This window comes from Hemibagrus wyckioides, linkage group LG06 (assembly GCF_019097595.1).
Source record: "Hemibagrus wyckioides isolate EC202008001 linkage group LG06, SWU_Hwy_1.0, whole genome shotgun sequence".
Taxonomy (NCBI): domain Eukaryota; kingdom Metazoa; phylum Chordata; class Actinopteri; order Siluriformes; family Bagridae; genus Hemibagrus; species Hemibagrus wyckioides.
The window spans coordinates 8942793-8956662 of record NC_080715.1 but is presented as its reverse complement, the minus strand read 5'-3'; the positions used below and the strand labels follow the sequence as shown (position 1 = coordinate 8956662).

Below are 13870 nucleotides of genomic sequence, written 5' to 3'. Positions count from 1 at the left end.
TAGTAGCAGCAGTAATAATAATAATAATAATAATAATAATAATGACTTCTAACACTAGTAGTACTAATGGTACTGCTAATACTAATAACATTTCTACTACTACTACTATTATTATTAGTAGTAGAAGTAGTAGTAGTAGTAGTAATAATAATAATAATAATAATAATAATGTTACATGAAAAATTCTTTCAGCTTTTGTTTTGTTTGACTTACTGACATAGAGGTGTGTGTGTGTTTTCATCCTTCAAAATGAATGAAAATATGTCTGAAATGTTTATTATTCACCACCTGCACAAATATTTTTGCGTATTTATACAGTACAGTGCAAAAGTCTTTAGTATCCTTATTTCTTTTAGCACTTATGAATTACCGGTTAATTAAAAACAAACATTACCAAACCTTACATTTTCCAAAAAAAATGGCCGTGTGATTGACGGTCCTGATGATGAATGACGGTTGTGACAAATCTTCGGCCTCAAGATTCAAGATTCAAGATTCAAGAAGCTTTATTGTCATTTCAACCACATATGGCTGATGCAGTACATAGTGAAATGAAACAACGTTTCTCCAGGACCTGGTGCTACATAAACATACAACAACAAGTTCAGCACAAAACAACAGCACAGAGCTAGGACAGAAGTTTGTCTTAGCCAGGTAAAGTGCACAGTGTGCAGCTAGGTGCAAACAGAAATAAAGATGCCATGCCCCATGTGAGGATCGAACTCACGACCTTCAGATTATGAGACTGACGCGCTACCTACTGCGCTAACGAGGCAGCACACAGGTATATTAGCTGGATGTGAGACCATTAGAGTTGAGGAGAATGTTTTTTTTTAAATTTAAAAAAGATAAAAAGAGAGAGAGAGATAACTTAGCTTCTTGACTATGTTCATCTTTATATGTCATATGTATGTCATCTTTATATGTCATATGTACATGTCATATGTATGTCATCTTTATAAGTCATATGTATATGTCATATGACATGTTTTTATACGTCAATTTTATACATCCTCACTGCTGTTGCATTACAAGCAGCTTTAGGGAAATGAAAAAGGTTACTTTGCTTCTGGCATAACGCACATCTGGATATATCACTTTCCTTAAGCGGTGCTTGCATTTGATGCTTGTTATATCAGAGAGAGCTTCTTCCCACCCCCAACACTTCTGATTCAGGAGACTCACTTACTCACATAGATGATTCCTAATCCGTGGGGATTGGCAGGGGCGTTTCTAGGATTTGAAAACATCAGGGGCTGAGCCTGAAACATCAGGGGCTAATTAGTGAGAGGGGGTAAGCAAGAATAACACGTTTTGTAAGGGCATTTTTATGTAATATTGTTTAATAATAAACACAAATGAACACAAACAGTATGCAACTTTAGAAAATTTCATTCAATTTTTTTTTCTGAATCCTCCCATCATTTCGGAGTCTTGCTAGTAAAAAAGGAGTTCATTAAATTCATTACATTTTCTCTCTCACAGGTATGCCATGCAATATTATCTCTTTTACAGCTTGTGTGAAGCAGTGCCGTGTAGATCCTTTTTTATTACTATTTTACAATAATCTATTTTATACTTGCACCTCTTATTTCATTCCTCATTTATGATGGCACTACTATATGTATTATTCTTTGTATATTTATTTCTTTTTTACAGCCTCTCTTCTCTTCTCTTATCGTTCTCTCATCTCTCATTCTCTCATCTGTCTTGCTGCTTGTATCTTGTCTACTTCGTGCTCTTGGTGACTTTTCTATCCTAGTTCTTTGAGTGTGGAATCATCAGAGAGTATCTCCGAGACTTGACGGTCAGTTACCATACTAATATTTATAGTGCTGAGAATTCCTTTATCAATAGACAGAACAGCTGAATGATGGAGTCTGTTCTGGTCCATTGTTCACCTAAGTCATGTCTGTATTTTAACTTAAATACTGCATTAGTTGAATAATAGAAAGTCATGATGTTCAGATTGTAATGTCTTAGGCCTTTAACAGTTTATATTTTATTTAGATCTATCTTTAGGCTTATTTAATTTAAGGCTTTTGTACATATTGGGTATGGAATAATATTCAAAAGGGTCCTATATGTCAGGGGTTTTCAGAATCAGAGACAGTGGGCCTCCTTTTTGACACAACATACTGTACATTTGTTAGCCGACTTTTATCAACTGTGTTAACATAAAGCTAGACTATTATCTGAATAATAGGATTGTGTTTTCTGACAGTTTTGTTTATTTATTGCTGTCGCACTCAAGGGATGTAAGGTGTTTTACTCACATGAGTGTGTATAGGTGTATTCGACTTAAAACGGAGCTGTGCAGACTGATAGGTGTGTGACATCAAAGTATCCCGAGAGCGGTTCTACAGCATATTTGAATCAGTTAATATACAGACATAGTACTTGGTTAGATCTGACTATGCTAATTACTGTTTTAAAAAAGATAATCATTGACACTAGAGTTATCACTAGCTTTAAGTGGATAGCTGTCTAACTTGTCACAAAGCTACTTGTGTATTGGTATTGGTATTGTCTGCTGGCTAGTTTGTTGCTAAGCAACTCACTATTGTTGCAATTTCAGTCCAACGTGTTGCATGAATGTTCGAAGGTCACAGTACCATTCATTGTCTATACCCGCTTATTCCTAGGACTCCTTGGGTCATGGGGGTCTGCTGGAGCCTATCCCAGCACACATAGGGCAAAAGGCAGGGGTACACCCTGGACAGGTTGCCAGTCCATCGCAGGGCCACACATAGACAAACAACCACACACACTCCTATGGGCAATTTAGAATTACCAATCAACCTAATGTACATGACTGTGGGAGGAAACCAGAGTACCCGGAGTAAACCCACACAGGCACGGGGAGAACATGCAAACTCCACACAGAAAGGCCCCTGCCTGTTTGACCCCGGGATTCGGACCCAGGACCTTCTTGCTGTGAGGCAATAGTGCTAACCACTAAGCCACCAAATGATGATTTTGCTTTCTTCGATGATACGCTTTCTTCGAGTTTTTTTCCACTTCTCACATCAAATGTCTTGAGGTGCGATATGACATTATAACAGCTTAGCACTTACAAGATACTACAAGCACAGCATTAGGAGAATAGCCTTGATGAAAGGCCGTTTTCACACCAAGATGTAACTTTCTGTTTTGAGGTGTTGCTTCAGTGTTTCTAAGCATCCTCCTTTCTCATGAAGCCATCTAATTTCCCCCTTTGTTGTGTCCATATGTGGCACATTAACACACATGACTCAGACAGCCACACTGCACCTGCACCTTATCTTATGTTCCTTACACAAAGTGAGCATTGGCACTGGTTCACTTTTATACACTATTATAGATTAGATTAGATTAGATTAGATTAGATTAGATTAGATTAGATTAGACTAGACATTGTGCAGAGTACATGTACAGAGCCAATGAAATATAGTTAGCATCCAACCAGAAGTGCATAAGTGGCATATTTACAATAAATTACAATATACAAGATAAAATATACAGCTCTGGGTGTGATATGTACAGGAGAATGGATGTTTTATGTACAGGTGTAGTAGATATTATAAATAGGTATAAAAATGATCTATATATTTATGTACAATCAATGTATAGTAATAAAGATATGTTAAGAATTAACATGCCAAACAGTATATACAGATGGGTATGTGTATATTATACATTTTATATATACAGTATATGTATGTTTAAATGGTATTGTTATGTACAGGATTAAAATGTACAATAGATTTTTTTTTTACCCTTGCTTTACACTACTATGCACTAATACATCAAGCCAAATTCTTTGTACATGTAAAAACCACAGTACTTTGCATTAAAGCTGAATCTGATTCAAACTTTTGCCTGGCTTTTCATGCAGACGTTAGAGTAGGGGTTTCTTCCTTGCTAATAGGAAGGCATCAACAGCTCTGGAGGACATGTTCACCTTTAGCTGTAATGCAGATTGCTTTGACATGTATATGAGGGAAGAAAGGGAAAGCGGCCAGCATCCATTACTGATCCTGTTTTAAAATGGGCTCACCACATGACTTAGTGTCAATATGTGAAACAATGCCAAGAGATGGTGGCTGGGAAGGTGTCATGTCTCATTCTGTCACTGAACACCAGAGGGAGCCCTCGCCTGAGTTTTGAAGCATCACATGGTTCCCGCCCCAGGTTTCTGATGGACATTTAAGCTGCTTGCACATACCATAGGTCGTGTAGTATCACTTCCGGGTTGCATACTAAGCATTACGTTGCCATTGAGTTTTTCCGTTTATGACCTTGTTTGTTTGTTTTTTGGACTTCTGATTATTGCCTACCTCTGATATTGCTTTCCGTGCTTGACCTTGCTTTCCTTTTCGACTCTGATTCTGCTCGCTGTGTTTTGGTTTTGTTTGCTTCGTTTTGCTTTCCGGTATTTTTGACCACTGCCTCGTTTTCCCGTTTATGATTTTGTTTTCCGTTTTTTTGAATAAACTGCATATGGATACTACACATTCTGCCTTCATTCTGCAGATCATTACAGGATACTACGCCAGTGATGAATCCAGCAGATTACCAGGCTGCGTTACTTTGCCAGGGTGAAATTATCTGCAGATTCTTCCAGGTGCACTTTCTTATTATCATTATTAACTGGAAAGGCTTTAGATTGGGCTTCGGCAGTTTGGGTTGTGGATCCTCAGGTCCAGACCTCCTTCACGTACTTTGCTGGTTTAATTCGGGAGGTTTTCGAGTACCTGGCGGGTGGGAAGGACATCTCTGTGCAGCTTTAGGAATTACGCCAGGGCTCTGACACGGCTGCTAATTATGCCATAAAATTCCGTACCCTCACGGCGCAATCGGGATGGAACGACATTGCGCTACTTGCTGTGTTCTGGGAAGGCCTTCTCCAGCCCTCCAAGCAGAGCTATCCTGCCATGATCCTAATACCACTTTGTCCAGCTACATCAGTTCCGCCATCCGCCTAGACAACCTTAGGCACCAACACCCGACGTCCGTGCATGCCCACTATCAGCCTCGCCACTCTACGGAGTTCTCCACCCCCAGAGAAGACACTGTTGAACCCATGCAGCTCGGGAGCGCACAAGTTTCGGAGGAGGAGTGTCGTCATCGTACTGAGCAGCAACTGTGCTACTACTGCGGCAACCCAGGACACCAGGTCTACCGCTGTCCTGAGCGGCCCTCCAAATCTCAGGTGGGAATCCATGTTCCTCATTCCAGCGTTTCTGTACCTGTTGTGTTGAGCCATGCTCATGACCATGTTTCTCTGTCAGCGTTAGTAGATTCTGAGGCGGCCGTCAACATTATTGACAGCAGGCTCGTGGAGAAGCTCCATCTACCCACTGTTCTGTGCACCCCACCTCTACAAGTGACGGCTGTCAACAACCAGCCTATCGGAGAGGGATTCCTCTACCGCCACACTATGCCATTGGAGCTCACCGTGGGACTTTTTTACAAGGAAAAGCTCTTGTCCTACATCATCAGCTCCCCCGCTAACCCTATCATCTTGGGGCTACTCTGGCTACAGCTACATGATCCCCACATCTCCTGGAGAGGTAAGGAAATAACCTGCTGGTCACCACATTGTCTGAAGTTCTGCCTATCAGCCACCCTATCATCCGGCTGTACTTCCTAAGAAGGCTGGCTTCCTTCAACATCTGCAAAAAGCTGCTGCAGATGTTCTATCAGACTGTTGTGGCGAGTGCATTCTTCTATGCGGCAGTGTGCTGGGGAGGCAGCATAAAGAAGAAGGACGCCTCACGTCTGGACAAGCTGGTGAGGAAGGAGGGCTCGAATGTTGGCTCAGAACTGGACAGCCTGACATCAGTGGCAGAGAGGAGGGTGCTAAGCAGGCTCCTGTCCATCATGGACAATCCACTGCATCCACTGTACAACATCATCTCCAGACAAAAAAGCAGCTTCAGTGACAGGTTGCTGTCACTGCCCTGCTCCATTGACAGACTGAGGAGGTTGTTCCTCCCCCATGCCATGCGACTCTTTAATTCCACACGGGGTGGGAAAAGTCAGTGCTGACACTGCTCTTCTTTCTGTCCTGGATTGTACAATAAAACACACACTACACATAACACACTCCGGTTTATACAGAACTCTCAATAAACTGAGATTTGAACAGGACTCATAAACACGCAGTTTTTGCACATAACAGTTTTTGCACATCAGCTAGGTCTGTAACCTTAAACACTTGTTTTGCACATTACTTATCTTGTTTTGTCATCTAATTCTATCTATCTATCTATCTATCTATCTATCTATCTATCTATCTATCTATCTATCTATCTATCTATCTATCTATCTATCTATCTATCTATCCTTCGAGAGCCCTGAGACCAGCACGTCTGTCACCCTTCACAGGGAATACAATGACCTACAGGAGGTATTAAGTAAAGAAAGAGCTACTCACCTTCCTCCTCATTGTCCCTGGGACTGTGCCATAGAGCTCTTCCCCAATGCTATGCCACCCAAGATCCAAGTGTACCCTCTCTCCCTCCCCGAGATTAAAGCCATGGAAGACTACATTGAGGAGGCACTCTCAGCTGGATATATCCACCCCTCTACTTCCCCGGCAGAAGCAGGATTTTTCTTCGTGGAGAAAAATGATGGCAGACTGAGACCCTGCATTGACTACAGAGGACTGAATGCCATAATTATACGTTACCTGTATCCTCTCCCCTTGGTGTCTGTGGCTTTGGAACAGCTACGAAGGGCCAACATTCCAAATTGGATTTGGGGCGACGAGTGGAAAACGGCGTTACATCCAGAGGTCACTATGAATATTTAGTCATGCCCTATGGACCAACTAATGCTCCTGCTGTCTTTCAGTCTTTGATAAATGAGGTATTCAGAGATATGCTCAATCGGTTCGTCTTAGCATACATCAACAACATTCTCATTTACTCCAAGTCCAGGGAGGACCACATACACCATGTGCCGTGCTAATCTGTCTCAGACAACACGACCTCTATGCTAAACTAGAGAAACGTGAATTTCATTGCAAGACTCTCACATTCCTGGAATATGTTCTCTCACCCGCCACCGTCAAGGAGCTCCAGTGATTTCTGGGTTTCGCCAATTTCTACTGCCGGTTCATCAGAAACTACAGTACTATTGCGGGCCCACTCACTTCCCTACTGAGAGGTAAACCCAAGAGACTTTCACGGTCCAAGTTGGCGCGTGAAGCATTTGCTAAACTCAAACATAGCTTCACGACCCCCCCCATCCTCTGCCAGCCCGACCCAGAGCTCCCGTTCGTGGTGGAGGTGGACACTTCCAGCTCGGGCATTGGGGCTGTACTATCCCAGCATCAGAGCGGCATGGGTAAGCTCCACCCTCCACGCTTCTTCTCGAAGAAGCTCACCCCGGCAGAGGTGAACTATGAGGTAGGGAATCGTGAGCTTCTCTCCATTAAAGCGGCACTGGAGGAGTGGCGTCACTGGCTCGAGGGAGCTCGTCGTCCTCGTTCTCACAGACCACCGGAACCTAGAGTACCTCTATGGAGCTAAGCGCCTAAATCCCCGCCAAGCCCGATGGGCTCTCTTCTTCACCAGGTTCCATTTTTCCTTCACTTATCGCCCCGGGTCCAAGAATGGGAAGGCAGACACATCATCATGACTACTAGACTCTACTAATGCACTCCAGCAACCTGAACCTATACTACCATCATCGGTGGTCCTGGGGCCCATTCAGTGAAATTTGGTGGAGGAAATTCAGAGAGCCAACACGGAGGAACAGCCTCCCACCACCTGTCCACCCATGAAACTCTACGTACCCACATTCCTCCACCTTCAAGTCATACAGTGGACCCATGAGTCTCCCAGCAATGGACACCCCGGCATACACAGAACTGCATGCCTGGTCCAGCAACGATTCTGGTGGCCCTCCATAGCCCAGGATGTGGAAAGGTATGTGAGGTCCTGCCCCACATGTGCCCAGTTATGATCTAGCTGCCAACTCCCTGAAGGACTCTCAGAACCACTCCCCATACCACAGCAACCCTGGTCTCACATTGTTATAGACTTCCTCATGGATTTACCCAATTCTCATGGATTTACCATGGTAATGGTCACCATTGACCAGTTCTCCAAGGCCTGAAAACTCATCCCGCTTAAGGGGCTACCAACAGCCCTGGAGACAGCCACCATCCTGTTCCACCACGTGTTCAGGAACTATGGGCTCCCTGAGGACATAGTCTCCTAACCGGGGCTCCCAGATTCAAGATTCATTCAAGATTCAAGAAGCTTTATTGTCATTTCAACCACATATAGCTGGCGCAGTACATAGTGAAATGAAACAACGTTTCTCCAGGACCTGGTGCTACATAAACATACAACAACAAGTTCAACACAAAACAACAAACAACACCACAGAGCTAGGACAGAAGTTTGTCTTAGCCACGTAAAGTGCACAGTGTGCAGCTAGGTGCAAACAGAGCATAGACAAGACAGTGCAAAAAGACAATAAATACAATAAAGAACACAGGACACTTAGCGCCAAAAAGAAATAAAAGAACATGTGTACTGGAATGTAAGTGAAATAAAATAGATAAAGTGAAATGATGTAAAAAATAAAAAAAAAGTATTGTGCAAAAATATTGTGCAAAAATACACAGCAGCGGTTGAGGTAGTGCAAATAGAAATAAACATAAATATGACTATAGCAGCGGATGACACGTAGAGGTAGTGCAGTAAGTAATGAACAATATAAATTATGTGTGTGTGTGTATGCGTCCACACAGTCAAGAGAGAGTGTGTGTATCTGTGTGTGAGAGAGACAGAGAGTTAATATACAGTTCAGTCCTGAGTGTGTGTGTGTGTGAGAGAGTGTAGAACAGTTCAGTCCTGAGTGAGAGTGTGTGTGTGTGAGAGAGAGACTGTAGAACAGTTCAGTCCTGGGTGTTGAGGAGCCTGATGGCTTGAGGAAAGAAACTGTTACACAGTCTGGTTGTGAGGGCCCGAATGCTCCGGTACCTCTTTCCAGATGGCAGGAGGGTGAAGAGTGTGTGTGAGGGGTGTGTGGGGTCAGCCACAATGCTGTTAGCTTTGCAGTTATGTCTGGTGGGCCTTCTGTGGTAAATTGGGGATTAATGCGAGCTTAAGTTCAGGTTACCACCCTCAGTCTAACGGCCAAGCTGTGGCTGAATCAAGAAATAGAGCGGTTTCTTCGGACATACTGCAGCGGAGAGCAACACAGGTGGAGTGAGTTCCCGCCCTGGGCGGAATACACCCAGAACTCCCTGACGCATTCCTCCACTGGCCTCACGCCCTTCCGATGCATCTTGGGCTACCAACCACCCTTGTTCCATTGGTCGGAGGAACCCTCTGATGTCCCCACAGTGGATGACTGGGCCAGGCATAGTCAGGAGATTTGGGAACAAGCCCACATGCAGCTGCAGAGGGTGGTTCGACATCAGAGACTCCAAGCAGACTGGTGTCGCCGTCCGCACCCTGCTTACCAGTTAGGACAGTGGGTCTGGCTCTCAACCAGGAACTTGAAGCTCCAACTCCCGTGCCGTAAGCTCAGTCCACAGTTCATTGGGCCGTTCGAAATCATCCGCCAGGTTAACCCTGTGTCCTGTGTACGGCTCCCTCCAACCTACTGCATCTCCCCCACATTCCATGTCTCACTTCTTAAACCAGTGCATGAACCACCCCAGACTGACCGGCCAGTCCTCGAACCCCAAACCCCCCCAACTGGACGTGGATGGAGCACCCGCATACCAGGTATGGGCTCTTCTGAATTCCAGGTGAGTAAGAAACCACCTCCAATATTTAGTAGACTGGGAGGGCTACGGCCCCGAGGAACACTCCTGGGTAAATGCAACAGACATTCTAGACCCCACACTGATAGAAGAGTTTCATCAGACACACCCCCACAGGCCGGCTCCTCGTGCTTGGGGCTGTCCACGAAGAAGAACACCGGGAGGTGTTTCTGGGGGGGGCTCTGTCACATCTCATTCTGTCACTGAAGACCAGAGGGAGCCCTCACCCGAGTTTTGAAGCATCACATGGTTCCCGCAGCGGGTTTCTGATGGACATTTAAGCTGCTTGCACACACCATAGGTCGCATAGTCCATCAAAGAGTCCATCATTGTTCCTGTCCCGAAGAAACCCCATCCTGCTTCCCTCAATGACTATCACCTTGTAGCCCTGACCTCAGTAGTGATGAAGTGCTTTCAACTGCTGGTCAGAGACTTCATCATCGCTTCACTACCAGACACATTTGATCCATTACAGTTCGCCTACCACCCAAACCGCTCAACCGACGATGCCATTTCTCACCTCCTTCACACATCACTCACTCACCTGGACACTAGGAAGGAGAATTATGTTAGAATGCTGTTTGTTGACTACAGTTCAGCATTTAACACTATAATCCCCTCCACACTCACCACCAAGCTGGAGCACCTGGGACTCAGCCCATCTCTTTGTCAGTGGATCTCTAATTTCCTAACTGGTACACCACAGGCATTAAGGATGGCCAGACATGTCTCAGTCTCACTCACCCTCAGCACTGGAGCCCCCCAGGTTTGTGTTCTAAGCCCCCTGCTGTACTCTTTGTGCACGTATGACTGCATGGCCGCTACCAACTCCACCAACATTATCAAGTTTGCTGATGAAACCGTTGTGGTCGGATTGATCTCCGACAACAATGAGATGGCCTACCTGGAGGAGATTAAGACTCTGGAGGACTGATTCCAGAGGAACAACCTCCACCTTCATGTCAGCAAGACTAAAGAGCTGATAGTGGACTTCAGCAAAAAGCAGGAGAGGAACTACCAGACCCCTGTGATCATCAACAGCCCAGTGGAGAGAGTGCACAGCTTCAGATACATCGGTGTTCACATCATGCAGGAACTGTCATGGTCCTGTCACATCAAGACCATGGTGAAGAAGGCCCGACAGTGTCTCTTCCACCTCAGATGCTTAAGAGACTTTAGACTGCCTGCTAAGTTGCTAAGGAACTTATATTCCTGCACCACAGAGAGCATCCTGACGGGAAACATCACCACCTGGTTCGGGAACAGCACTATGCAGGACAGATGAGCTCTTCAGAGGGTGGTGCGATCAGCTGAGTGCATCATCTGTACCAAGCTCCCTGATCTGCACTCGATCTACAAAAAGCAGTGCTGGACCAAGGACAGGAAGATCGTGAAGGACCTCAGCCACCCCAACAATGGACTTTTCTCACTGTTGAGGTCAGGGAAGCGCTTCCGCTCCCTGAAGACCAACACTGAGACTGAGCAGAAGCTTCTTCCTGCAGGCTATATGGTCTCTCAATCAGAAACTCACATAGGACTCAACTGATTAGACCTACTATGCTCCTACACACATGTTGGAACTCCAACCAACCACACCGGACATTTGCACATTACAAGACACACAATAAACACACAAATGTACATCTGCACATTTGCACATTTCAAGACACAATACAAACACAAACATACATGTTGCATAGTCTGCTCCCGTTTACAAGACTTTTAAAAGAGGACTTTTGCACATCTGCACTTTAAAGATGGACAATACCATTGCTCTGATCACCTCATCACCTTATTCCACTTCATGACCACCCCGTACTGCTGCTGTCTGCATCTTGGACATTATTGCACACTACACCCTTCACTTTATACAATTTTACATATATACATATACCTGTACATATTCTATATACATATATACCATACCTTACTTTATTTATATTTATTATTATTAATATCTACTTTTATTCTATTTTATTTTTTACCTACTGTGAACTTGTCATTTTTCTATTTTCTATTTCGTATTTTTAGTATAATTTGTATTCTTATATTTTATATTTTTATATTTTATCCTTGTCATTTGTTCTGTCCTTATTCCTTTTCCTTTTTCAAGGGTCAAAACAGTCGTGTAAGCATTTCACTGCATATCATACTGTGTACGATTATGTATGTGACCAATAAAATTTGAATTTGAATTTAGTATCACTTCCGGGTCGCATACTAAGCGTTACGTTGCCATTGAGTTTTTCTTTTTTTTTCGATTATTGCCTACCTCTGATATTGCTTTCCGTGCTTGACCTTGCTTTCCCTTTCAACTCTGATTCTGCTCGCTGTGTTTCGGTTTTGTTTGCTTCATTTTGCTTTCCGGTATTTTTGACCACTGCCTCGTTTTCCCGTTTATGATTCTGTTTTCTGGTTTTTTGAATAAACTGCATATGGATTCTACACCTTCTGCCTCTGGCAGAAGGCTGAAAAAGATCAGCTGTTTACAGGAATTGGATAGCTTAAATTGCTAGATTTTATATGTTGTATTTGCAGAAAATATTAAAGAACACCACCCATATTAAATAATATAGAATTGAAAATAATATTAGAATGAAACAGCTGATGATACTGCAGTTTATTTATACAAAAAATTTGTATTTTCTGCAGAATGAATTAGCCAGGGGTTACGATTTAGGTAAAATAATAGAGCATGACATTGTGTAATGAACCAAATGCGAACCTAAAATAATTATACAAGACAAAACTATTAGGCATTAGCTTATGTAAAGTGAAAAGAGTTTCTAGAGCAAGCACAGTATCAGGAACAGAAATAGTATCTGGGGCATACTGGCTTTCTGGGGCTTATAACTAGGGGTTTGAATTTCAGTCTCATCACAGTTTCGAGAAGTTGAACATTGTTTTGTGAACTAATGAAGGTTCCTAAATATCTTGAGTTGATTTTGTCGGTTGAAATAGTCGGTTGCTTGACTGTTCTTTTTTTAACCATCTGATCTTTTCCTTTTAATTTCACTTGGTTGAAATATGAGATACATCTTTGTGTCATGGCAAACAATACATTTTGTTTATAGTTGTCAAGACTTCAGTTATATATATTTATATAGATAAGTTTTTTTTATGAATCAAGATATTGAGGTTTCCATAAACAGCTGTAGAATTAAAATTTCCATTTTAATAGAACTAATCACCCAATAAATAAACAAATAAATACATAAATAAATAAATGTACATTATTCTCTGTCCTGAACTGTACTACAAACTGTACACTATGCACTTTACTCTCCAGTTTGCACAGGACTTTTTACACATACCTGGATTTTGCCCATTACCATATTATCTTTATTACCTTGAAAACAAACAAACAAACAAACAAACAAACAAATAAAATAAAATAAAATAAAATAAAAATAAAATTAAATAAATAAATAAATAAATAAATAAATAAATAAATAAATAAATAAATAAATTAATTAATTTAAAATAAGAAAATTAAAAAATAAATTACAAATGTATTGGCTCAATTGAGAAGGAATGACCTGGTATCCAAAAAGTTGCATGCTGCTGTTATAAACATCAGAGTTGCTTGTATTTATGCAAAACAGAAATGATAAAAGTGACTCACATTGTGGCTTTGTGGTTTGAAGGGTATCTGGTGTTTCCTTGAAAGTTCTCAGCCAGATGCAGAGCATAAAAATGAATCTTCTGCAGAAATGATTCTCAAAGCAGAAAACAAAGTTTCTCAGAGTTCCTGTTTACTAAGAAAATCTGTTTCCTGTGACTAAGAACATGAAGGCGTATTCAATATAGGAAAAAATGCACGCAAAGGTTTACGTAAACTTAGGTCATTATATGATAATGTAAATAACTGTCAACCTATCAGTATGTATCCTTGACAATATACAGATAACTATTGTCATTATCAATCAATACTGTATTTATTAACTCAATAATATTTGAATAAAGCTTTATTAGCATCACTTAATAACACTGGCAATTACAGCAAAACATATTTTAATAGACCAAGTAGAAGCAAACCTAACCTCAGTATTTACACACAACTTTTTAATTATTATCACTATTATTATTTTTGTT

General features: G+C 42.2%; 1 non-coding gene across 1 annotated transcript; it reads right to left on the bottom strand.

Moving 5' to 3' along the window:
- Window positions 1–702: 702 nt before the first annotated feature.
- On the bottom strand, window positions 703–775 carry trnam-cau (transfer RNA methionine (anticodon CAU)). Its single transcript has one exon. It is a non-coding gene; the product is annotated as a tRNA-Met (tRNA).
- Window positions 776–13870: the final 13095 nt, after the last annotated feature.